Raw genomic sequence first — 23,811 nt, 5'->3', positions numbered from 1 at the left:
GAATTAGGCTAAATCCCTCCTTCAAGAAGTTCAACACAAAGATATATACCTAGAGGCAAAGTTTCATTATCATGCAGTAGAAGAATTAACAGAAGCAGACACAGGACCTTGTGGGAGGTTAGGCATGGCTTCCTTAAAAGCTGGAGCTTGTGGAACTGGAGGGGATTATGCTAGTGAAATAAGTCAAGCAGAGAAAGACAATTATTGTATGGTTTCACTCATATGTGGAACATAAGGAATAGCATGGAGGACCACAGGGGAAGGGAGGGAAAATTGAATGGGAAGAAATCAGAGAGGGAGACAAACCATGAGAAACTCTGGACTTTCTGGGAAACAAACTGAGGGTTACAGAAGGAAGGAGGATGGGGGGATGGGGAAACCAGTTGATAGGTATTAAGGAGGGCATGTGTTGTGATGAACACTGGGTGTTACATGCAACTAATGAACACTACATCAAAAACTAATAATGTACTGTATCTTGGCTAATTGAAGATAAAAATAATAATAATAACTAGCACTTGAGTTTATTCTTAAGTATTATTATGTGATTGATTCTGGAAGAACAAACAAAAAAGAACAGGATGGGCAACAAGAGAAAGGTATGGCATGGGAGCAGGGAGCATGAACATAATTATAAGTAGGTAATTTACACAAAGCCATTAAGTTCAAGGCAGAGGAGTGACAGTCGAAGCAAAAGATGATGATCATCCCTTGTTTCTTAGTACAACTGGAAATGTAGTATTTCTATTCAGAATTTTCTCTGATTCTCTAACTTGCCTAAGCTCCTATCCCTTACACATTCTTTTCTAATTTCTTTCCATTCTAATTCTTTTAGTTGTAGGGTCTTCAGTGTTACAGGGCTTTTACAATAGAGGTTTCTTAATCTTTTCTCTCTTTCCACAATGTCCTTTCTTCTTTGCAAGAATATGGTCTTCCCAGTCCCACCCAGGAGCATGGCCCTATTCAGAGAAAGCTGCCTCAATTCACTACTTCAACCAATGTAAACTTTTCCTAAAGTAATCAGCCTAGCTGTCCTCTAAATCCAACAAGATGCAATTTCCACACTCTTAAAGATTCAAATGTGGAAAAAATTCAAGTGTATATATTAGTTATGTATACCCACATTTCCAGAAACACATATTCTCCTCATACCTTCCCCTATTAGATCATCTACAGATATTTAGCTACAAACACAGTGCAATCATTGGACTGTTATTAATTCTGTAGAGACTTAGAAACAACCTGAAGAGAATGAATATGTATATATTCAACCATCCAGACATACATCTATTTATGTACACTGTATTATAATCAATTCATTTTATAAACTCAAATATAATCTCAAACTCATTTAATAAAAATTTAAATCAAGTTTTCTGATATTGTATAAAGACATGAAAACAGCTCATGATGTATATTTAATTGAATGAATTATACTACAAAACTGCTTTCCCCTAATTTTGCTTCAGAAAGCATCACACACACACACACACACACACACACACACACACACACCCCACACACACCCACCTTGACATATGCACAGAGCAAAAGACTAGAACGTAGAAGTCTAAATCCCAAATTTTAGGTGGGTTTTCTGAACAGTTACATTAGTGGTATTTTTACAACTTTTCTATGCTGAACATACATTTATTTCCTCTAATTTCTAAAAATATTATAAACTTGCTGTTATAAGAAACAATGTAATTAGCAGCCAAAGAGCCTCAGGAATGTGATCAGTGTCTAGTGAGTGACTTGTCCATGGATCTTGGAATCCAGGACTGTCTATTGCAAGGCCAGTTTTCCCTATACACTCTGTTCTTTCCCTTTGCATTATAAACAGACTTTATCTTCTCCTTTATCAGACTTTGTCTTCTCCTTCCTTCTCTTAGGTCAGCTGTAAGTAACAGAAAATATTGCTTCAAACTCACCCTCTGGTCATAGAAGAATATCTCCATGTATTTTTATGGCAGGATGATCAGTTCAAGTCTCCTGTTCTTAAGCCAAAGTTCTGATGTGCTGTAGACATTTACTTAGAATTTAGATTTTAGAGCAGAATAAATAATAAATCAATATCAAATAAAATTATTTTAGGTTTTTGAAAATGCTACTGGGTGTATAAAATAGGTGGCATCATTTCAAATAAAATGGAAGTCATTTTAAAATGTTCTATTTGTCTCGCCTTCAAAAAACATAGGTGTGTTGAGGCACCTGGGTGGCTCAGTGGGTTAAGCCTCTGCCTTCGGCTCGGGTCATGATCTCAGGGTCCTGGGATCAAGCCCCACATTGGGCTCTCTGCTCGGCAGGGAGCCTGCTTCCCTTCCACTCTCTGCCTGCTTCTCTGCCTACTTGTGATCTCTGTCTGTCAGATAAATAAATAAAATCTTTAAAAAAAAAAAACATAGGTGTGTTAATGTAATTTTTTTAAAAACACATTTAATAACTGAAGTGATATTTTTTGCCATTCAACATTAATGCCAATAACAATTCAGTTTGGCTTTACATTGGAGACCAATACATTCTTTTTTTTTTTTTAAGATTTTTTATTTATTTGACAGAGATCACAAGTAGGCAGAGAGGCAGGCAGAGAGAGAGAGAGGAGGAAGCAGGCTCCCTGCAGAGCAGAGAGCCCGATGTGGGGCTTGATCCCAGAACCCTGGGATCATGACCTGAGCCAAAGGCAGAGGCTTTAACCCACTGAGCCACCCAGGCGCCCCGAGACCAATACATTCTTGAATCACTTCCTAAGATTAAGCTCCTTTAGGCTATAAATTTGGAATCTGAAAGTAACATTTAGTCCTGGAAATAACACTGTTAGACGAGAGTAGACCTGCCATGAAAGATCACTGGAGTTGGGATCTTGATTTTCTTCGAACTCAGGTAGGTGGAAGCCTCCAGTTTCAATGTTCTTCGTTTGAAAATCTTGTTTCTGCTTGCCAGTGTCCAATCTTGACAACATTTCAGGCCACTCTTAGCTAGGGCCAACTTTTTCCTTCCTCAGTACTTTCTCTGTTCTAACATTGTTTCCTTGAATGACCCTGTCCCTCTCTACTCACTGACTCTCCAAATTTTAGGACTGGAAAGAATGAAGATCATCAAGGCAAAGTCTCTCAGTGTATTTCTAGCTGAGTCCCCTTGCCATCCAATTTTCTATCTGGAAACTCTACTATCATGCCTTATCTCTATTCAGGAAGGTTGGTTTTTCTGACTACTAGAACTGAGGAATATTTTTTTTTCTATCTACATGTTTTCTCCTATGCCATCTCAGAAATTTTTACATACATCCTCCTCCATAATGATATGATATCAGTGCTGATTGGGAGTCATTGATGTATTTTTTTTAATTTCATAGATTAAAAAAAAATTGCCCATACCAGTAGTTTGCCCAAAATTAAACTACCACTCATGAAAGGTTCAGAACTGGGCCTGAGATTTTTTTTTTATTCCTAAATTGGACCTCTGAAATAAAAGTGGGTCCAGAATTATTTGCCTCTTTGCTTCTAGTTCAAATTTCCCTTGCCGTCCTTGAATATTGCCTTTAACTTTTACATCCTAATCACTCCCAAAGCTGACATCCTCTCAGTAAGACCACACAGTAGTGACCACAAAAATCAATTTAGTCCCTGTAATGGGTTTCTGAACCTGAATATGCAGTTCACCAGAGTCTAGAAGCCATTAAGACCATCACTTGCTTAGCAACCTCTATGGGCAGTTTGCCATTGGTTAGTTATCATCAAGAACACTATCCCTCTACTGAGCACCTTTTATGCTTTAGACTAGTTTCTGGAAATATAGCTATAAACCTTATAGGAATTAACTTAAAAGTATTATTTGGAAAAGGCCTCCCAACCTAGCTGATTTTCCACATCACTACAGGAAAAGTAAGGCCATCTTTTTTCTCCTTCTGCCTTCCTAACTCCTGCGCCACTGATGGGCACAGTAGCCTGTGATACGTAAAGCAGTGAATTGGTGTTCTAATTTCTCAGCTCTGGCCTTTCTCCTTATCCACAACATGAAGGAGTTGAGGAAACTGATTCCTTAAGTCCCTATCAACCTTAAAGTTATATGATGCTCTTGAATATAAATTCTACTAGGACAGAGCCCCTTTTATAGTTAATCATCTGGCAAATATTGTCAGGGAGCTAATATGTTAAGAAAACAATATGCCTTTTAATCTAAGCTCTTACCATTTTCCTGTAAGTCATAATCAAAGTTAGCAAATGACTCACTAAACTAAGTATCTCTTTGTATTGACAGTCAATATAAATACTCATATGCACAGTAAATTTTGCCCTATAATGGGAAGAACCTGGAGCCTACGCATGAGGTAAGTGATATAAGCTCTTTTCTAGACGCAGCTCTACTCTAGCCTGACACTTCTCATTTAGCTAAAGATTACCAAGATTTCTCATCACCATGCCCATTCCACAGTTGAACAGAGTGAAAGATCTACACCTGGTCTCCTACCCTCCTGAGTTAGAGCTAAGGACTCTAGCTCACACATCTGTATGATTAATAAAGTAACCCCTCATTGGCTCTACGCCAGCCACTTACCATTAACCAAAACCATATGCTAAGGGAAGACTATGATCCATATAGTCAACTGTTGTGTTTTTTTTCTCCAAACAACGATTTCACCTCATGCCAATAACATTCATATACTGAAGAATGGGAAATAATTTTGGCATCCATTTAAATGGAATATCGTTACGATCTGTGGTAGGCAGCCTCTAAGATAGACACCAATGACCCTCACCTTCCGGTATCCATACACTTATATAGCCTCCCCCCTACCCCCGAGTGTATGCTGGACTTCTGGACTCACTTCTGATGAAGAGGACACAGTAGACTTGATAGGCTGTCAATTCCAAAGCTAAGTTACAAGAGGACTGTGGCTTCTGTCCCTCATATCCTACTTCTCCCTTTTTGTTTCTCTCTCTGTCTTTGGAATGCTTGTTCTGAAGGAAGTAAGCTATCATTCTGTGAGTAACCCTATGGAGAGGCCAATGTGTCAACGAGGTAACTAACTCCAGCAACAGCTGGCAAGGACCTCTTGTCTGCCAAAAGCCACGTGAGTGATCTCAGAATCAGATCCTCCTCAGGTCAGGTCTGGAACTAAAGGCAGCCCCAGAGAACACTTTTAAGGTAACCAGTGACCCACAGAAATGTAGATAATAATTATTGTTTTAAGTCATTAATTTGAAGGTAACTTGTTACGAAGCAGTAAATAAATCTTCACCGGTCCTCAATGTGATGACTCCATTTTACAGGGGTGGCTCACTCTTCTAATTGGAAAGGAACATTTATGTCACACCTTCACGTTTGTCATCCTCTTTTCAGCAACAATGGAGCATCATAAATGGTTCCCAGCTGCCTCAGTGTTATTTCTTCAAGTGGAACACCCTGGCACCATCTGCAAGGAGGGAGGTAGCCAGCCCACTGTCAGCTACAGTAACAGAAATCCCATCTAACTAAAGCATTCTCACTTCCTGAAACTCATGTTCAAGCAGAGCTTCTGAAATTCCTTCTTGGCAAACGTTTCTCCTACTGCTTCTTTAGTCAAATAATCGCATTTTCAAACCTTCTGCCCTCGGGTGTGCCATGCTATGCCAGCTGCCTAGCTTGCCTCTCTGGAGCCAGTACCCCCTTAATAGCTGAAATATTTCCCTCATTCCTCTGATTTGTTTCTGGCTTCTAAAACAGCAGCCACATTAAAAAAAAAATACAGCTATTTCACCATTTGTCAGCATTTCAGGAACAGAGAAATACCACTCTCCTTGTAAAAATTATACAAAAGGAAAGGAAAGGGATAAAATGATTGGTCAAGAAAGCAAAGCCACATGGACCCAGGGGGAGGCTGGGTCCACATGTTCACAGCATGGTCAAAAAAAGGATGGAGAATTAGGGGTCTGCAAGAATCTAAAGAAACATGTGAGCATTTGATCAGGAGGACAAGTGTGGCTCTGGTCATCTAAACCACTAATAATGGTCTCCAGACACAAAAGCCTGTATTGCAAGGCTTACTAAGCCATCACACTCCCTACTGAGTGTTGACACTCCTCTGTTCTGATTGTGTGGACAGGTATCAGGCCACAAAAGCTTAAAGAGAAGGGTTCATGTGTGACAGTAAGGATGCTGAGGGTTTGGACTCAGAAGAGCAAACTCTCTCAGCTGCTCTGAAAATGAGACTCCAATGAGGAAGTACTGAAAGGGGCAGGCAAGTTTGTTTTCTAATCTGGGCTAATGTTGACTCAAAAATGTTTATATTCTATACCCCACATCTTTTAAATTAAAAAAAAAAATCACATTTTGCACCTTCTTTGATGGACTCTGGCCAGAACTACAGGGCACATTAAAGATGTCACAAGATTAAGCTCTCTAAAAGCAACATATGTGGCATGGTTACTGGCATGGTGATCTGACTCTAATGGTTATGGTTCCTATGAAGACAAACTAGGCGTTAACAAAGAAAAATCAAGGTCTGTCCCGAAGGGCACTGCCAGGTTAACCCCCCATTTGTGGATCTGTCTACACGTTAAGACAGAGATAGTCTTGGGAGAGATTTAGGAACTCAAATGAAATTGTATTTGATGAATCTACCATCCCTACAATTAGAAGAAATTTATTTAAATCCTCCATTCTCTCCCCAGAATCCTGATGACATACTGTACGAAATCAATTTGTTCTTGTCTAATGTGCCCTCACTTGTCACTATGAAGAGTGGTGGCAGGAAGGGGTATAAGGCTGAAGACAGGGCTGGGCTAGGCAGGGTGGCCTATGTGAAGTTAGTAGGAAAAGAAACAAGTCACAGGCAAATCACAGATTCAGTTTTTCTTATTATCAGTGCGTTTTCGGGTATATTACAGGAGAGCATTTTATAGTCCTCTTCCAAATAAAATTTGACTCTAAATGATTAGCTTCAACGGAATCTACCTGATAAAACAGAGAGAACACTGAACTATGAACCTGGAGAATGGAGATTTCTTCTGTCCCAGGGTTCTCCTTGCAGTATGCTACCCTGGGTTTCTGAACATCAGTCTTGTGATATGTAGGATGAGAATTTTAAGTTTATGTGTCTGGATATAAATCAGACTGACTTGTGACAGTAGAAATAAATGAGAAATCTCAGAAATAGTTAGGAATTAGAAGTGCCAACCCACCTCTATCCCATTGTTATTCCTTTAGGTCCTTTATAAACACTAATAATGAGGTTGTGTCATTAGCTCAGATGAGGAGAAACTCATTATGGAAATAAATTAACCGTAATAATAATACAGTCATTCAGTAGAGTAGCTTCTTGGCTTTCCAAGCACTTCTTATATTAATCTTCACACTAACCAAGAACAGGACACCAGGGGCCTAAAAGGTCACCCACGTGGAAGAGTAAGGACTTGGCTGGGTTGATGGGAAACTCATGGCAATTTCATCCAAGAATTTCATGCTTTAGTAGAACCATAATTGGAAACCAGACATTCTCTTAAGAGATGCTAACTAATAATTTTCCATTTCAAATTCTAAGACAGCAAAGACAACAAATTTCACATTCTAAAAGACAAATACTGGGAGTTTTGTGTCTATAAAGAAGGCTTATACCTAGGAGTTCAGTTATGCAGAATTTTGGCAAATACTGAAGGACCATAAAAGCAAATATTAAATTCTGGAAGCTAAAATTCAGCTAATAAGAATAGATTTTTTTTTAATTGGCTAAGCGGCTAGGAATCCAGATTCCCAAAGACCACAGATTCAGAAGGTCTGCACTTGTAAGCACAAACTGCATTCTTGTATAGAGGATGAACCATCTACATCGGGCGCCAGATTTATTGTAGTAGTAAAGAGCTTGGGAGATTGTATTTGTTGTTTATAACAATATATATTAACAAACAAAATTTACTTATTGTTTACAACAAGTTTATTGTAGTGGGGACTTGAGAGGAATCCTCCCCCTAACAGAGACAGGGACTTAGAAGCAGGACTACAACCAATTTTCTCTGTCAAGCCCTGCAGGATGGAAAATTCTGAGTGAAGATATGAACAAAGGCAATGGGATTGAGATAATCCCTTTCTACCTGTGAAAGCGCATCTGTGCCTGTCAACTTGGGGTAGTTGCCCAGGCTGCAACCATGGGGACACAGCCATGGGAGGATTAGATCTGAGTTGCCAGGCAGGCCAGATAATTCCCTCTTCAACAGCTTGTGGCTCAGAATCACATTTCTTATTGGACATAAAGCTCTCTGGGGCATAACCAAACCTGTGGTTTCCCTAGGAGGTCTCCGTTTCTCTCTCCATCCAGTCCACGTCCTTGGAGGCTACAAGCTTTTGCTGTTTGGGGCAAGACAGGGTTTGTAAGTGTGCCCAACACACCCGCAGAATAGCTTACTGGAGAGAAAGAGGTTCATCTTTCAAGCCCTTCTGCCACTCCCTTTGAAACAGGGCTGATTTGTAAGGGCCTCAGGATTTACTTCTTGGCTATGACTTCAAAACCTAGATGAATGCTTGATTTAGAGCTCCAAGGCCTACATATTATTATTACTACTACTAGGACGACGACGACGACTATGACTACTACTACTATTATAATAATCAAATAAGGGTAAGTCGGCCACATACTTATTTAACATCTATGACAGCAAACTCACTAGCTAAAGGATGTAGCAGGAGGCTAAGCCTGCACAGAGGTGGTGGGGGCTTTGCCACAGGACTCCAAGTCCAAGTGGGGCTGATTCGATCCCATTGAGTAAAATGCTTCTGAAGCACAAGAGAGGCAGCAGTTCTGTCTTCATTTCTAGTGGGCAGTGCATTTGTTTCATAGGAAATGGTCACTGACCACGTGACTGTTTGAGTGATTCAGAGGACTCAGGAGAAGCTGCAAGGAGCTAGGGAAGCCCAACATTACTGTTAATCCAACCAAGAGCTCAGGCTCTTAACGGCCCACCAGGCTATCAGATGGCAGGGTACAATTCAGGCATGATGGAGCTGCAGGTCCTTGCTCCAGAATGAGCTCAGTGCATCTCTTAAAGGTAAGTTCAAATGAAAATCACTGCTTCGTTTTCAGTCTTCTTCATAGGTGACATGGAACAGATAAGTATGAGCTAAGGGAGTGGCAAAAAAGAAAGAGGGCAAACGAAAGAAATAGAACAGAAAGTAAAGGAGTATCTTGGTGTAGGTTCCCTCAAAGCATGGCTTTATTTTATTTTTTTTTTTAAAGATTTTATTTATTTATTTATTTGACAGACAGAGATCATAAGCAGGCAGAGAGGCAGGCAGAGAGAGAGGAGGAAGCAGGCTTCCTGCTGAGCAGAGAGCCCGATGCGGGGCTCGATCCCAGGACCCTGAGATCATGACCTGAGCCGAAGGCAGCGGCTTAACCCACTGAGCCACCCAGGCGCCCCAAAGCATGGCTTTAAAAAGGTGCACATGAGGGGCGCCTGGGTGGCTCAGTGGGTTAAAGCCTCTGCCTTCATCTCAGGTCATGATCTCAGGGTCCTGGGATCGAGCCCTGAGTCAGGCTATCTGTTCAGCGGGGAGCCTGCTTCCCTTCCTCTCTCTCTGCCTGCCTCTCTGCCTACTTGTGATCTCTGTCAGTCAAATAAATAAATAAAATCTTAAAAAAAAATAAAGGTGCACATAAAGGTGAGTAAGGAAAGCAGGAGGAGGCAGAGGAGTAGACTTGAGACTGGGTCCAGCCTAGCTTAGCACTTTGAACTGAACCACAGAGGTAATCTCCCATTGAGGCAGGAGAACTAGCTCTTTACACACCAATGTCAGTCATTCATGAGCTGAGCTTATGAGAGGGGCAAATAGGGTCATAACCTTCAGGCAGATTCTTCCTGCTGAGGGCAGTTCTCCAGAGATGGGGCAGCTGTGAGCCCACGGCAGCTGGCCCTCACCACAGTTGACAGATGGGTGAGCAAGCCAGTAAAGGGTATCTGGGAGGACACCAACAGTACCCACTCCTACAGCCTAATGGAGCAAGCGCCAAAATTTGTTCTCGCTGCCAGAAGTGCCTATTCATCACTCATTCCATTATGAATCCATGTGTGGGATGGATTCATGTGGGCTAGAGCCATGGACTCCAAAACATTGATCCCTTGGGAAGTTGCATCTAAATCTCGCAAAAAGCTTTTTATAAATACAGATGCCCAAGCCCTACTCTCAGATATTGGGATTCAGGAGATCTGGGAGGAGATTCTGGAGTCTGCATTAAATATAACAACAATAAAGAAACCCACAAAAAAAAAAAAAAGAAAGAAAGAAAGAAAGAAAGAAAGAAAGACAAACCCTTTCTTATAGTCTAGTAATTCTACTTCTAAATATATGCCCAGAGCAAATCATCCACCTGTCCGTAAAGAGGCCCAAGGAAGTATGCTGAAGCATTGCTTGTGATGGGGGGAAAATGAAAACATCATGAAGGGCTACCAATGGGGAAATGCTAAAATGAACTGTGAGGCAGTCACTCCACTGAGTACTACAGATCAGTTAACATGAATGACGTACACACTGTAGAGCCACACTGTTATTATAGAAAACCTAAAGCTGAAGGAAGGAATCAAGATGGAGTAGAATGTAGGCAATATATACTACCTGGAGAGAAAATGATGAAATACATGCCAAAATATTTTATCTATTCTTCACATAGAGGTATATATGTAATTTTTTAACTCTATAATATTGCATTTTTTTTTAAGAGGACCTTAAAAAAAGACTAACAAAATGCAAATAATTATTACCTAAAATGTGATCTTATCAGATATGGTTTTCTTGAACATATTCTCTAATACCAGACAATCCTTTTCCCCATCCTCTACTCTCCTAAACTTGATTTGCCTTCGCTTAGATATATTTATACATATATACCTGCATTATTTAGGTTATCTAACAGTTACATATATTTCTGCATCTCTTCCACTAGGAGGAGATCAGCTCCTAGAGGACTGGAGTTTTACTTCACTGCTGTCTGTCGCATGGCAACTTCTCAGTAAATATTCACTGAACCATTTGAGCAGCCTGATAATACATCAATTCTGGTGGTGGAAACTCAGTTATTTTACATGATTCTCAGGGATTTTCTAGATTTTCAAAAGTTCCCCTTCACCTCCACCCCAACTTAACTTTAAGAAGTTCCTTAAGCAAATTACATGTTCTGTGATGATCACCAGATTCTGGGAACCAAGGGTCTATATGACATGATATACGGCCGAATGCAAGTTTGACCTTAAATTTAGCCACAAGAGAATGATACACGACCAGTTAGCTGAGTTTTAAATTTGTTCCTCAGTAATCAAATAGCTTCAGTCAAGAAGCAAGCCACACAAATGAAAAGTCTCCCTCTCCCTTTCACACGCATGCTCCTACATGCACATGCACATGCGTGCACGCATGCACACACACACACACACACACACACACACACACACACCCCCAAGAGTTCAGTCAGCTTGGGCCTCAGCACTTGCAAATAAGATGAGCACTTGCATGCCTTTCTCCACCCCCACACCTGCCTCTAATTATCATGCTAATCTCAGTAAGTGAATCCAGCAGTGGAATAAAAGAGATTGTAAGAGATGGCACTAGATTGAAGTGTTTATCACTGAGTCATTTAGAATGGATTAGAGGAGAAAAAAGCATGCTACAGAGTCTACCTTATTGGAAGTACTTATGAAACAGTAAAGGGACATGAAATTACAACAAAAAGTGAAACAATTTATGAAAAACACTTTAAAAGCTGTCGTGACACTAGTTAGATTTCCCACAATACATAGCAAGATTTGACTCTGGGTCTGTAATTTGTTGCAGATTAAAGTAAAAAAATCTGAATATAACCACTCTTACAACTACTGCTGCTCTTTTCACTTGAAAGAAATGTCTTTTCAGGGCATCTAGGTGGCTCAGTTGGTTAAGTGACTGCCTTCTGCTCAGGTCATGATCCCAGAGTCCTGGGATCGAGTCCTGCATCAGGCTCCCTGCTCAGCAAGGAGTCTGCTTCTCCATCTGACCCTTCCCTTTCTTGGGCTCTTTGTTTCTCTCTCTCAAATAAATACAAATCTTTTTTAAAATAATTTTTAAAAAATATCTTTTCATATACATCTTGCCAATTTCCTCAGCACATAAATGCCTTAATTTAACTAACTCAACAAAAAATCAGGTATGTGCATGTGATTGATAATTGGCTCTTTGCTTATTCATCTTAATGGGTGAAAGAGAAACCAGTTGGGAATCCAGTCCTGAATTTGAGGGGATAGTTCTATTAAACATTTTTAGAAATAGGGGGAAAAAAAGAAAAGAAATGCCAGCTATATATTAAAAAAAAAAAAAAAAAAGGCATTTGTTTCCTTAGTTGAGATGGTCTCACTGTTTACATCACTACATAAGAGCAGCCAGGTGCATAGCTGATATCCCAAAAACCAAATGTCAGAGTCACATGAAATAAAGTTTAAATCAACACGTCTTTAGCAAGAACATAAAGGGTTAAGTTTCTATTTATATAGTCTGTATTAGGAACCCAAAAGGGGAAAATAAGCTAGAGAGAAGAAAGGCAGAAGGACTGTTGATCTCCAACCTACAAAGATCCCTTTTTAATTTCCAAACCCCCATCATCAATATGGATCATGTTTAAAAACAAACAAAATCCTTGGTCTATTCTTCTATTGTTCTTTAAAAAAATATGTTAGTCAGAGTTCATAATCAAAACAAGAGGAGATGATAAAATTTCAGCCCAAAGCAAAGAAACCTGATCAAAACTCTTCATCCACAATACAGACAAATTTGTGATTTTTTTTTTTAAACACTGAAAAACTTAGGAAAAGTAGCGTCTGACTTTTTTTTTTTTTTTAAACTAACATTGGTCTTGAGGCCCTCAAAGGTTTAAGGCAAAGGACTACCAGGAAGAACAGGTATGAAGAACCAACAGGCAAAGAAATCTGAGTACTAACATTGTATCCATCCAGGCTGACTACACATACTAATATTGTTAAAGGACAAAGTAGCTAGTTGGAATAGTAAAGCATCCAACAAAAGAACAAACAAGATGAGTGTAATTGAGAACAAGGGAGATCATGGGGAAGAATTCCCTACCTTTCATAATTATTTCTAGAATGAACGGTGGCCCCCAACATCATAGCTTACCTACCTTCAGTAACTGCAATGTTGTACACCCTAGGTATATGTACCTTCACCTTATTTGACAATTTGTTTCAGACCTTTTTTCACTTAGATTTCCAGTACATTGCTTAGACTTCTTCAAATTCTAACAAAAGACCTAAATTATAAAACAATTCATAACTAAAAGTCTATAGCTATGAAAGTCATGATCATTTGTGCCTACCACTTTGTGAAAATGTTTCACTGTTAAACACCTAAAACAACAGCTTCTGAAATACATTATGGTAATCTACTGATCTCTCAAAGTCTACTTGATCTCTCAAAATGTTTTATTTTATGTAGTTGAAAGAGAAAACAAAGGGATTCCTTAAGCTACTTATCTTCTGGAAATAGCGGATTGGTATTCAACACGTCTCCATATTGCATGACTTCTCCAAACCTTTAATATGCCAAAGTGTGCTATGAATGCACAACAGAGAAAGACAATATGCAGTGTTTCTCCAACCAACTCCCACAGAGAACTATTTGTTACTGGAGCCTGTTTGGAGACATGTGTGCCATAGACCGTATTTTAGGAAACACAGACCTAGAATCAAACCAGGAGTTTGAATCATACTTTCAGCAGAAGATGTGCTTCTCTGATCACATACCGGAATGGTTTTATCTCGAACTGAGACTGCCCGATGCAAATCTGGTAGAAGTTAGTATAGAAGGCAAAACAATGTTGAAGCCAACCACTCCCGGAGCTTGTCAAATACTGAATCCCCTTGTAATTGGCAGTGGATTTCCTCAATATCAAAACACTTTCCACCCTGGATCAAAACAATATATATGCTGCTAAATCATAGAGAAACCTCATTTAGTAACAGCTGATACTGCACAGCTAATTCTAAGCGCTTTTTAACTACATAAATGCATCTTGCCCCCAACAACAATGATGGAGCCAGGAAGCTTCCTTTGAACTTTAAATTAACTTACATTTCAAAGAGTTCAAGAGCATCTCCCAAACCAACATCCCTAAGATTCGAAGCTCTAAACGGGGCGGTGACTCTCTGAAGGCGCCCTCTGACCTAGAGCTCTGTTTCCTTTAGATACTGAAGTCCAATAAAATCACTTTATAGCCATGGAGGAAATGAACAGGCTGTTGTTCTCGAGGAATGTGAAGGCCTCACCTGTGCCCTGGAGATAGGAGCTTTATGAATCCCAGGCAACAGGAACAGCCCCGGATGTGAGCTTTCTCCAGAGAAACAAGTTGATCTGAGTTTTTTCTGATGAGCTGGAAGCCCTGCCACATGTCATTCAATGCTTATTCCTTTGATGGATTTTATATTCTCTGGTGTCATTCAGCGATTTCATGAGAGCAACACAATGGATTGAGAAGCAATAAAAAAATTCTTCAAGTTCTTTAAAGTAGGAGTCATTTTTACCACTGAAATCTTTGATCAAAGCCTGAACAGAAAGGGCAACATATATTATTTCTTTTTTTTTTTTTTTTTCTGGGAGTGGAGGGGGGTGCTTCAATTCAGAAAAAAAAAAAAAAAAAACATAGGGATACATTAACACTTCATATGTGATTGGATTGCATTTTCTCTCACTGAAGTGTCTGTGTGTACTGCTGGACTGAACCACAGGCTTCTGAGAATTGTCAGTATCAGTTCCTAAAAGTAAGAGGCATAGGCTAACTATATATTTTGCTTGCATTTTTGAAATAGTAATAATCATTCATATTTATTAGGCATTTCTATGCTGTGTCAGACCCTGTTCTAAGTACATAGCACGGATTTAGTTAATATGTACAGCCACCCCATGCAATTGGTGTGCTAGACGGTGGACAGTAACAACAATCCTCCACCTCTCCCTGTAGCCTCAGCCCTTTGCAATGTGACTTTGTAATTTTATGACTTTGTGCCAAGAAATGGAGTGAATATCCTTACCTTCTGAACACAGGTTCATTCCCTTATGGCTCTGCAGCCAACCAGGTGAGCCAGAACGGGGCTGGTCTAGGGTGGCCTCAGCTGGGATGGCTCCTTGCCTCTATGTGGTCTTTCATTCTCCAGCGGACTAGCTCAATTTATTCACAGGGACAGTATCTCAGAGCAGGAATGGAAGCAGCGCAAGACCTTCTTGAGGTCTAGACTCAGAGCTCAGACAATAATACTTCTCCTACAAGCTACTCGGCAAGGAAAGGAATAATGACCAGTGCAGATTTAAGGAATGGACAAAGACTTCTCCTCCTAAAGCCAAGAGGTGCAAAAATCACATTGCAAAGGGCAGGAATATAGGGAGAGCTTTTTTTTTTTTTTTTTTCCCCATGAGGTTTGAAATGACCATAGGGATACCTATTGCTATCACCTCGGAAAGTAAAAAGGAACCAGTTCAGGATGAATCCACATACCATCTTATTGTTTGCTTTAGATAAGGATCCTATCTATCATGTACAATCTTGTACATACTTATACACGGGCTGAACCTAGGACCTCCTCACATAAGTTACCCAAAAGTTGACATTGTTTATTTCCTCCTTCATATCGGTAGTTTCTTCATTTTCATGGCAGACTTGAGTAAAATTCATCGTCCCTCATACAATAGGCATAGTGAGTATATCTCTCCAAAGAGTACTGACAAAGCAAGATCTGGGAAGCAAATGCCTCCATTTCAGAAGAGAAAAACGTGATGTGTTACTTCAGTCAGGCAGTGCATATTGGAATTCCCTGAAGAATATTTTCAAAATTATTTAACCACCCTAATTCTGAAACATATTTTCATTTCCAGGAGGTGGAAGATGGAGACAAGCACCTGCGTTTCAAACAACTCCTTAGAAGATTCTAACATGCCTCCCCCTACCCTGGCTTCTCTTCCCCAGATTTGAGCTGTTCAAATCTCCTTGGTAAGGACAAATTATTATGAAAATAAAATCAGAACTGTATTCTTTAATACAAGTTCTGACATGTTATAGCTGTGAGACCTTGAGCAAGTCACTTGACCTTTGAGGACCTAAGTTTCTTCATCTCTAAAATGAGATTTATCATGATCTCATCTCAAAGGCTCAAATTAGGTAATTTAAAAGAAAAAGGAAATGCTCTGTGAACTGGAAAACTCTAAAGAGCTGTGAGAAATAGTTATCATTAACTACTTCCCTTAATTACACAAAAGCTCTGCAACTTAAATCTAGAACATTCCATGTAAACTAGTCTAGAAGTGAATCCTACTTCCTGGTATGTTTCAGTCACACATCTTTCCTATGATCTCTCTGGATGAGACCCTCAAATCTGACTAATTCCTATCCCTTAATATATGTCTGTAGTATTGGAATCATGCCAGAGAGCTAGAAACAGGTTCAAAGCTGAAGGGGTCATTTTGCTGTTACCATGCCACTGGGAGCACATTATTTACCACAAGAATTTGGCTTTGTGGTTATTTGGCAGAAAGGTTTAATAATTACTTGTGGTGGTTATGTATGGGCATGTCTGAAAAACAATTTTAGAGGAAGGAAAGCCAGTAACTTAACCTATATGTTGTGGGGGAAGGGTTGTAGAATCAGCAATTGCTTTACATTAGTTTCTTTCCACAGAGGAGTGGGATTTGACCAATGGTTATCAGCTTCTTGGCCTTGTGAACACATACGTGCTCCTGAATTATAATCCAGAATATGTATGGAAATCAAGTTGTGAGGCAGGGTGTCTGTATATAATTAGAACATCCCTAAGTTTCACAAGCCATAGGTAGAACAAGTTACCACGAGGCGGGGAATCTGGGATTCCTGGTCAGAGATAGAAGCAAGACCAACACAGTGCACAATTCCAGGAGGATCACTCAAAACGTGGATTGTGTGGCACCCATGGGTGAGACACGCGTATATGTGTTATTTACACAGAATGATGGATAACTGCCACGTTTTACGTTACCATTCCATTTGAAGTTCTTAAATGGTAAATTGATTTATAAGAAACCTTTACACTTCTTGCTCATTTTAGGGACAACACAGAGACTCAAAGGATATTCCACTGTTTACGGTCACACAACAACCGAACCCAGGAATCAGATTTGGACTGTTTTGTTCTTTTGTCAACATGCCTCGGGAAATCATGGTAACCACTCAACTGGGCTATTTCCTAATCCCCTTCTGCTAGGAGTGCCCCTGCGTTTGCTCATTATAGTGTTGATGGCTTATTTCACTTGCATACTTAGGGGGCCTTTGGGGATTCTGAGAGCGACTTTTCAGAAGCCATATTTATGCATGACCCAGGAGGGAAAGGCCTGCAGTGTCTAAAATAGTTATAAAATGCTGTGTGATTCGAGTGGGGTCTGCTTTTTTCTTTTTCTTTTCCCTCTGCCTTGTTTCATTTTATGACCATTGGCAAACTGATGCTGGAACAGCAGGTTGAAATGCCTTTCAGGCACTTTGATTACCACCATGAAATCAAAGTGCTTTTTGGCCTTGAGTAGACATAATGTCTGAGAATTATTATAGTCAGTCTTTGCTTGTGATTCGGTGAAGCTCCCCAATGTTGCAGCAAGCCCCACAGCAACCTTCTCAGTTCACAGCCCAGCAGACATGCAAGATTCCTTGGAGTATCTTTAAGATCCTGGATCATATAAAACAGCTCCCTCTCATAAAAGCACACACAAACTTACCATTGTTGAGTGTTTTTTAAATAGAATCAGGAACAAATCTGTGACCTTGTGGCCCCGAGGTGGGAACACTATCTATAAAGTTGCCCAGACATTCTGCCTGTCAGTAGGACGTTTTCATTGAACATAGGTATTAAAAAAAAAAAAAAAAAAAAAAAAAAAAAGAAGGAGCCAGGATAGGCCAAAATTTTTTACATGCCACAGCTCACTTTATACATTTTAAACCTTGTTAACATTTGCTAACAAGAAAGTTAAGAACTTTGAGCTATAAAAATAGGAATGTCTTACTAACTAAATAAATAAATGTGTGAACCTCGGGTTCTGCTCCCTGCTCTGCACTGGCTTGTGATCATGAACAAGAAAAAAATAAAAAATTTTAAAAAAGGAGCCTAGCTTTGGCTTGTAAAACCTCTAATAAGTCCTTGGAGTTTTTCTTTCCTTGCATGTTTCTCAGAGTTCCTGTTGATTTTTATCCTTTGCTGAATTCTAATTCACATGAGTCATTTAGCTGTTGACCAACAGTAAGGTTTCAAGGATTCTGAAGCATTTAGATTTGCCTTTAAAAATTAGCAACATTAAACTAAGAATGTAAAAACACCAGAGATAAGTCAGTACTGACCAAACTATATGCTTTAACATTTGGCGAAAGAATCCTATGGAGCATCCCATAGGATTCTTTTTAATCAACTTCCATCTGTATGTATTTTCTGGGGACTTATAAAACCATTTCCTCTTTTTCAGTTTCCTGCTTCCCACTCTAGCCTCTGTTATTTCCTTTTTGTAAACACTTCCTTGCCAGATAGCAAATAGCATTACTGCCTCCTTTAGAATAAAGAACTCACGAGTTTTCACTGGGAAACTGAAGCACTTGTTTTCTTTTTGGCCATCCATTCCAAGGGTCAAAGGTACATATGAAGGTAGTAAGCCAGAAAATTTAAATAAATAAATAAATAAATAAATAAATAAATAAAGTGAATTTATGGCAAAACCAGAGAGAGTTTAAGCGAATGCACCTATGGTAGAAAACCACTGGGGTGTCTGTGAACTAGGTACTAATAAAAAGTAATTTCACTCAGTTTACAATCTCTCCAAAACCTCACTTCTCTCAGCTGGGAAAAACAACCCAGTCCAGGACAGTACCAGAATTCTGGAATCTTCAGCAATGAAAAAGCCTTTAATTTACAGATGCTTCTATGCCTCTTACATACACAAAGCACTCAACGGCCCATTATCTCCAATTCTGTATATGAGGAGAAGTGCTCAGAGATGTCAAAACTCCCCAAAGCCACACAGATAACAGGTCTTCAAGCCAGTATTTGAACCCAGGCTGTAGTCTCCAGGGTCCTTGCTTTAATGCCTTCTCAGGCGCTGTAAGAGAGAGAATGTTGTCTGGTCTTCATTCATCAGCCCACACAGAGTGTCTCAGGTGTCTGCCATCTAAGTTTACATAACCTCTAAATCCAATGTTTCTACTCTTTTTCTTTTTTCTTTTCTTTTTTTTTTTCTATCTACAGCTTTGCCACTTCCTATTACATTCCCCATAGGATGACAGCCTTGCCTTCATCCCCTCCTTCCCCAGCCTAGAAGGAGGCCCTTCCTAGGTGGGGCCAGCCTTCAGTATTGTCTTATGCTCTATCCACACCAATTCTCTCTCTCTTCTCCCTGATGCTTTGGCTTTGGGAAACCAAATCCCATCTCCCTTAAAGGCTCTTTCTTTTTCCATCCTGCTATAGCTCAGCTCCTACTGCCACAGAAACTGAATGAGGCACTAAGAGTATAAAGAGGAAGGTTTCCCATTGGATTCCAGCAAACAGTACTCTCCATGTAGATATCCTCGCTTTATGGCCCCACAATCCACCACAAGATAGCCCTACCCTCTGGATGGTATTTCCAAGTAAGATTTTGCTTAATGATAAACTAGAGGGAAGGGCCAGAACCGAGACAGACCGCCTTAAGAAGGAGCTCTGCCTTCATTTTCTTTGCAAACTCTGGAGTCCTGAGAGATTCCACTCAGCATCAAAGCTCTATTCCCTCAGATTGTGACCTGAGGTTAATTTCTGTGTGGGTCCAGAACAACTTCTCATGGTGCCTTCATGTTCCTGAGGCAGTGGGTGGCAGCTTCCCTTGAACCCCACAAAGCCTCCCGAACATGTAGAGACCTAAAAAGGTACGGAGTCTTATAAAAACCTGGAAATAGGCTTAGGAAGCAGTGCTTGAATCCTATTGAAGATCTGATCTATACCATTCTGAGGCCTCCAGTCAAGTTCCCTAGAAGCAGAGTCTGAGAAGAAAATTTGGGTATATGTGATTCACTGAAGGAGGTCCTTTAAGAGAATGGGTGAGAGAGAAGTACGAAAATGATCTAGACAAAAATGTCTCTCCGCTGAATTCTAGCCCCTGCCTGATACCATGGCGAACTCTGGCAAGGATTATACCAGAGTTTGTCTCACTTCGAGATGAGGAGCTGGCTTTTGTAATTCCCTTCAATTAAATATCAGCTATCAGATGCCCTACATTGAGGGAACAAACTTCTGGGAGAGTTAGCACTTTTGGTAAAAAAGCAATCCTTCTAAAAGGGAGTGGGGCAGACGTGAGCAACGAGCACTCAACATTCTCAGCAGCGGGAAGACAATACGCATGGTTTGGTAAAGACAGTGTGATGGTGGACCAATGACATTCATGGCATAAGTCAAAAGAACACAGCCATCCTTTCCCATAAAAAGTCCTTTCAAGAGAAGCTTTTGTGGAGCTTACTGCATACCTAGCAAATTCTGACTCTAGTTCTAGTAAGCCGAATCCCCACATTCTACACCAGAGTGCTCAGAGAAAGCTATGTGTTCTTAGTATCTTCTGCAGCATAGATACTTAATAGGTAAAATTTTAATTAAAATGTTAGAATGGGCACCTGGGTGGCTCAGTTGGTTAAGCGACTGCCTTCAGCTCAGGTCATGATCCTGGAGTCCCGGGATCGAGTCCCGCATCAGGCTCCCAGCTCCACGGGGAGTCTGCTTCTCCCTCTGACCTTCTCCTCGCTCATGCTCTCTCTCACTGTCTCGCTCTCTCTCTCTCTCAAATAAATAAATAAAATGTTTAAAAAAAAATGTTAGAATGGAGACTAAAAATGAGTATGCAATGACTCCCAACCTACATTTTACTTGAATTTGAGTAAAAAGGGAAAGAAATCTGAAATATTTACTGTTACTTACAACTCTTAACTTTTCATCTTGTTAGGAAAGGAGATCACAGAATTTTAGAGCAGGAAGGGACCTTGGGTGTCATCTAGTCTGGCCCTCTTATTTTACAGATAAGGAAACCATCATCTACAGAGGTCAAGGTCTTATAGACTGCGGGTTTGTGTGTCTTCCTTTCTCTGTGTTATTTACTGTATTAATGAGCAGGCAAAACAGTTTTATTTAGGTCGCTGACAAGCATTTGAAAGAGTCACTGCATCTGGTAGGCCCATCAGACAGTAATCAATCCCCCTGGGGTAACGGTAACTTGACTAAATATTGCGCCATGATCAAAGCATCTTTGGGAGCCATTAGCTCCACAGCGCAATGTTCTACTGAAATCTGCGGAAGAGTTGGGTAAAACCCACTAGACTTTAACAGCTCTTCAAATCCCCGTATCAGGTTCTACACTTAGAAACCTCACCTTGGCCATGACCTCACTTTTTTCATGTGTAAAGTGAATCCACTAATGCCAGAATGGCAGGGTGGCTCTGAGGGTCACATGAACAACACACATATTTATTCTTGTAAATCTCAGAGGAATATTTTTTATTGACTTATTCAGTATCTTTATTTTACTATTGACAAATTCAGAGCAGTTGAGAGAATTCTCTAGGGTTGTAATGAAGGATTGGACATAACCCCTAAGGTACTATAGTCCAGGTCCCTTCACCCTGACCTCTAGATCTAAAGAGAATTAAAATTTGAGATGTAAGGAGAAAATCATATATAGTCAAAATTCCCACGAGGAAAGTCCCACAGTTATGTGGTACATGGCTCTGTACACTCACCATAACAGCCTCCACAGGAACCGATTCCAACAAAGTTAGCCGCAGATGCGTCTCCCACTTTGCTTATTTCAGAGACAGATGAAAATATTTTTTGAACCTTGATATCGGGCTTACAATATGATTCTGTGACCAAGAAGTATTTTAATGTCAAACATGAGAGGATTTTAGGACTGAAATTAAGCTCCATGCTCCAGACCAAGTAACACTATATTAGGCAAGACTAGGAGCCACACCAAGCCGATGTCCCCAGCAAACATTAGGGGAGTCCCTCCCAGGGCATTCATATCAGTCACTGCAGACTTAGCAGGTTCTTTCCAAATCAAAAGTCATATTAATGTTTGGTTACTTATTCAAGGAAAAAAGAAAGCATCTAAATAAAGTCCACCCTGCCATCTGAGCAGTCACTAACTTATTATGTGTCTTGATATTATTCTGTACAAGATGCACTTTGTAAATGTTTGATGGATAAATGAATGAACATTTTATAGAAGAGACAACCCTATCTGATGAAAGTGCTGACTGTAGTTGAAGGCATCTATTAAGTATTAAATCATCATCCAACGTAGACTCAAGGTCATGCCAGCAAGGGCTCTTTTTAGAATATTAGAGCAGGTCTTTATGATTTACAAATCTGCGGTGTCCCAGGTTTGGTTTTGGTAACATGTTCCTGCTGGGAAGTAAACAGAAGGTATTCAAGACATCTTAACAGGAGCCAAAGTTGTTTTATCCCTTTAAACCCCTCTTCAACACACCATCTTTAAGTGTGAATTTGAAATAGACATTAGATCTTTATTTTTTATGTTTCTTCTTACTGTCCAAAGAGTTAGAATGTAAGTTATGATTTGCCACATTTACTTGACTTACTCTTGATTAAGAGTAATCTGTGGTTTAAGGCCCTAGGATTAGATTAAGGCCTCAGGATTAGATGCAAACAGAATGTCATTTAGTGAAATCAGACTCCTAAGAGAATTACTTGTTCTTTTAGTCTCTGTGCTACATTGACTGTAAAACTGGCCCCAAAGTTCCACCCCATCCTGAATCCATGCCCTTGGCAATGTGAGTCTGAAGTAATGCCAGTTAACAGGTGAGGTCTCTTTCCCTGGGAATCTGGGTTGGCCTTGTGACGCTCTGACCAACAGAAAGTGGCAAAGTGATGGGCCTTTCAGCCCACACCTTCCCAAGCCATGCACATTATGCTCTTTCAGAAACCGCCCCCCCACCTCCTGAACAACCCCAGGTTAGCCTGCTGGAGAGTGAGAGACCAAATGGAAGACAAACCAGTTGCCTCAGTCAAGACCATCCTAGACCAACCTGTAGACAAATGATCCCCAAATATATTAAAGAGTCCATTCAAGATCAGCAGAACTTCCTTCTCCTTCTACAGCCGACCACAAATAGATCAGTCAATTAGTCAAGACCAGAAGAGCCAGCTAGCTGTCCCACAGTCCTTGTAATAACAATATGTGCTTAATGATTTTTAAAACATTGGTTTCGGAGTTTTTTGTTAGGTAGCAATAATTACTGTTACAGTCTGTATGTACAGGTAGTATAACTAAGGCAAGGGATATAAGACTAGCTTAATATAGGAGAGAAGTTCTTGGTGGCATGTTGTGTGGATGCTGAGAATAGGATAGGGATTTCACTGCAGAAGAGACTATGGGGGTACAAGATCACTAAAAATACCATCAAATTATTCAACACAGCCACAAGATCTAAGATGGCTACCAGAAACACCAGCAAGTTTGAAGACAACAGACCTTGGATAAAAGATACTTTCTGATAATCCAAACTGTACAGAGATAGGCAAGGTGGTGAGTTCTTGTCACTAGAAGTCCTGTGAAGCCCGACAGAAGTGTGAGCTCTCCAAGAGAATATAATCACTCTGGGCACTTTGGGATGTGTTAATCACCACTCATGAGGCTGGAAATGATAAGATAAAAAGAAAAAAAAAAGAAAGAAAGAAAAGAGAAATCTAACTCAAGTCTGCTTTAGCAAAAATGACCCAAACTTGCTTGCTTTCTCTCACCTTCCCTCTCCCTTGCCTCCTTCTCCCCAAAACC

This window comes from Lutra lutra, chromosome 9 (assembly GCF_902655055.1).
Source record: "Lutra lutra chromosome 9, mLutLut1.2, whole genome shotgun sequence".
In the NCBI taxonomy this organism is placed as follows: domain Eukaryota; kingdom Metazoa; phylum Chordata; class Mammalia; order Carnivora; family Mustelidae; genus Lutra; species Lutra lutra.
Note: the sequence above shows the minus strand (reverse complement) of the source record.